At 38.7% G+C, this 4,159-nt stretch overlaps 1 pseudogene; it reads right to left on the minus strand.

Annotated features, from left to right (window-relative positions):
• Window positions 1–3,579: 3,579 nt before the first annotated feature.
• On the minus strand, window positions 3,580–3,699 carry LOC135052106 (5S ribosomal RNA; annotated as a pseudogene).
• Window positions 3,700–4,159: the final 460 nt, after the last annotated feature.

The raw sequence follows: 4,159 nt of genomic DNA on the forward strand, positions 1-4,159 counted from the left end.
TTCTTTTGCTGAATCAATGTATTTGCAGGCTTTACATTTCCCACAAGGGTATGCGCCTGTGATTAGCATTTTTTTGTTGGGAAATTTCTGGAAATGACTCTGTACCAGTCGATCTTTCAGATTTTTTGATCTGCGCCAGCTCATGGAGACTTTAGGGCCAAGTTTCTTGGATAGAGTGGGGTCTGCGTGTAAAATATGCCAATGCTTCTGTATTGCTTCATTGACTTTTCTCCATTCTTGGCAGAAGTTCCCGATGAAGCCGATGGTATTGTCAGACTTTATTTCTTTTTGATCCTTGAAGATAATGTCTTCTCTCTTAATAACTTTAGCAAACTTTGAGGCTTTTTTACAGAGGTTTTACTATATCCTCTGTTACATAGTCTCTGTGTCAGTTCTGCACTTTGTGTTATGAATTTCTTATCATCTGAGCAGTTTCTACGCAACTGAAGAAATTCCCCTTTCGGTATATTTTCTATTGTTGAGGGGAAATGAGAGCTTGTTTGGTATAGCAGTGTGTTAGTTGCTGTACTTCTGTGATATAAGCTTGGCTTATAGTGTGAGTGAGGCGGATGTTAAGATCAATCTTGTTCAGATGTTCAATGAATTGATGCAGTAACTGTAAGTCACCTTCCCAGATCATAAGGATGTCATCTATGTACCTATTCCACATGATAACATGGGTTGTAAAGTTATCATTGTGATCTTTGAAAACAAATTCTTTTTCCCAACATCCAAGGAATATGTTAGCATATGTAGGTGCACAAGCGGCCCCCATAGCTGTGCCTCTTGTTTGGAGGTAAAATTGATTATTAAATGTGAAGAAATTGTAATGCAGAACAAAATGGAGTAGCTTGATCAGGAAGACATGAAAATCCTCTTTTCCTTCATTGTGTAGAAAATATTCCACTGCCGTTATCCCATCTTTGTGGCTAATAGAGGTATATAATGCCTCAACATCTAGAGTTACTAGATATTGGTTATCTTCTAATCTTAGATCATGCATTTTCCTAAGTATGTCTGTTGTGTCATGAACATACGAGGGGAGATCCAAAACAAAGTGTCTGAGGTGTAAATCGAGAAAAATACTCGCCTTTTCCGTTAGTCCCCCTATGCCGGACACTATGGGTCTTCCAGGGGGAGTCTGTATATCTTTGTGTACCTTTGGTAGCATGTAATTTGTCGGAATTCTGGGATTCTGTATCTGTAAATATTCATGCTCTTGCTTGGTAATTATTCCCTGTGCTTGTGCTTGATTAATGATTCTTTCATAAATGGTTTTGTAATCCTGTAATGGGTTGAGGAATATTCTTTTATAACAATCCGTGGTAGTAAGTTTTCGCTGTGCTTCCTTGATGTAATCTATTTTTGGCCAGATAACAACGTTTCCCCCTTTGTCTGAGGGCTTTATAACCACGTCTTGCCATGTCTGTATTTCTCTTATGGCCATCCTTTCTTGTGAAGTTAGATTGGAATGTCCCTGGTATTTCTTTTAGTTTAGATGAGTTTGATCAAATTCCTGGGCTACCAGTTTCATAAAGACCTGTACTTCAGGGCATATTTGTTCTTGAGGAAAAAATGTAGACTTCTTTTTACAAATGGGTCTGGTGGAAGGTTCAGCTCCAATACTGGAATTTTGTTCTTGTTCAAGTTCTTGTAAGGTGGCGAGAGCATCTTGTTCGATCTGAGATAAACTTTGAGATTCTGGTTCCAAAAGTGTTCGTGGAGTACTTAGTGTAGTTGTTCTGTCCCCTTCTACATTTATTTGGGCCGTCGAGGGGGTTGTTTCTTTCTCAGTATATATCTTAGTTAGCAACAACTTTCTTCCAAACAATTTAAGATCTTTTTCCCACTTAAATCTATCAAAATGTTCCATAGGGGAAAAAGTCAGACCTTTATTCAGTATGGATTCCTGTATTGATGTGAGTTCATGTTCTGAAAGATTGATAATCTTCAATTTAGAGTCTTCATTATCCATGGTTGTTGTTACCATCGATCCTGTTGATGTTGTCTTTTGTACATGTTGCGTGTCAGGGGTGGCGAGGAATCCCATTGTGATGGTCCTCTTCTTCCTCTTGCTCCCCCGCCTCATCTTCCCCCTCTTTGTCTGCCTCTTCCTCCTCGGGGATCCCCTAAAAAAGAGGCTGAATTCTGAGGGTTACCGGATGTATCGCTTCTAGGGTTTGAATATCTTTCTGTGGTATATTCTGGAATATCTTCTGCTCCTGACGTCTCAGCCTCCGATGACGAGTATTGACCTGTATACCTAGGAGGATCTTTTTTCCAGGATGTCTTTTGCCATTTAAAGATTTTTCCGGACACAAAGTCTTTTTTGTCTCTGGCGTATTTGGTCTTTTTCCTATCTATGATCATTTGTTCATAAGCTTGAAGCTCTAATTTATTTTTCTCAAAACATCTTTGAAATTGAGAGTCTTTTTCCCATGTCTCTAATTTCTTACCCAGTTCCTCTAGGTTACGTTTGCAATCTTCTAATATGAGATTATTGTGTTTAATTAGAACGTTCATCAGATGATTTGTACATTTTAAAAGAGCGTGTTCCCATTCTTTTTCGAGACTATCGCTGGCTAGATCAAATGTTGGGAAAACTCTTGGGTGGAGACCACGTGGAGATATTTTGTTTTTAATATAATTTTCCAGAGTAGTTAAGTCCCAGTTAGTTCTGATTTGTTTGCGTAATGTGGAATTCAGTCTATGAAAGTCCTCTTCCCAACTGATGTGGGGTCCAGTGTCTACCAGATCACTCGGAAAGATATCATCGAGGCTATCCTTATTTTTCCGTCTTGAACTGAGCTCTTGCTTTAAATTGAAACTCATACTAGAATAGGCTTAAAAACTCCTTGTGTAGAATAGAATTGGTGGGACAGGTTATCCTAAGAGAAGGAGCACCCTATCCCAGTGAAAATAATAATAATGTGACTGTGCTGGTGTCCCACGAAGACTGAATTAACAGCCAATGTCTGATTTGGAAAAGAGTTTTTTTGGGGGCCGCACTAGTCTCACAATAAGTTATTAATGTCCTCTGAAAAACTGATTTATAATGCTAAATTGCTACTGGATAGAGCAACCTTGTGCACATGGATTAATAATCCTTTTGCATATGTGTGTTGCCATCAGTGGTGCTCCCTAGAGTCAAAATATCAAACAGAAAAAGCCAACACTAGAAAGTTGGGAAGTAGACTCTTGTGTGGGAGCACTCTAATTCAGAGGGTTAAGTATTAGTAATCAATACTGATAAAACAGAACTTTATTAATTCATTATTAAAAAGTAATTATAGGAGTAAATTATGCGTGAATAGTCTAGCTACGCGAAAATATAATACTGATATTGGTATAATTCTTGTGGTTTTAGATACCACAATAAATGCCGGAAATCCAAATATATGGGCAGTTAGGCTTACTATCACATGATCACAGTAACATCTTTGTGTAGTATATGACCATCATTTGTTCTGCAAATATCCATTCAGGATTATTTTAACGCAGAAAATTAAATCATAGGTCATGCAGAACCGAATGCCAAATGGTATTTTTTGAGGATAACTCTAGATCGGGCAGAGGAATTTTTTGCAGTACCAGGGTGTTCCAGAGTGGTCTCCCATCCGAGTACTGACCCGGCCCTCCACTGCTTGGCTTCCAAGATCAGACGAGATCGGGCATCTACAGTGGGGTATGTCCGCAACTATTACTCCCAACACCTGTTGGAAAACACACAGCTCCAGCACCTCATGGAGCAATCAGGATATATATATGCACTATATGCACTGTGGGGGAAACCTGTGTATCTATATATAGATACCTGTGTATCTATAGATGTATATGTATATATACATATACATCTACACACAGGCAGTATCTCAAAATATTGATATACAGCGGGTTAATACCCTAATAAGGCTATGATAATTCACTAAATGTGACAGGTGTGTAAGGTATGTGTTCATACGATACCAGTACTAAGTGAGCCCACTTCAGTTTTAAAACTGTGCATATATATATCCTGATTGCACTCTGCCATAAACAGCATCCACACGGTTGCAGCAGATGGAAACCCCCCATCCTCTTCAAAACTGAAGTGGGCTCACTCAGTATTGGTATCATATGAACACATACCTTACACACCTGTCACATTTAGTGAATTATT

Source organism: Pseudophryne corroboree, chromosome 2 (genome assembly GCF_028390025.1).
Source record: "Pseudophryne corroboree isolate aPseCor3 chromosome 2, aPseCor3.hap2, whole genome shotgun sequence".
In the NCBI taxonomy this organism is placed as follows: domain Eukaryota; kingdom Metazoa; phylum Chordata; class Amphibia; order Anura; family Myobatrachidae; genus Pseudophryne; species Pseudophryne corroboree.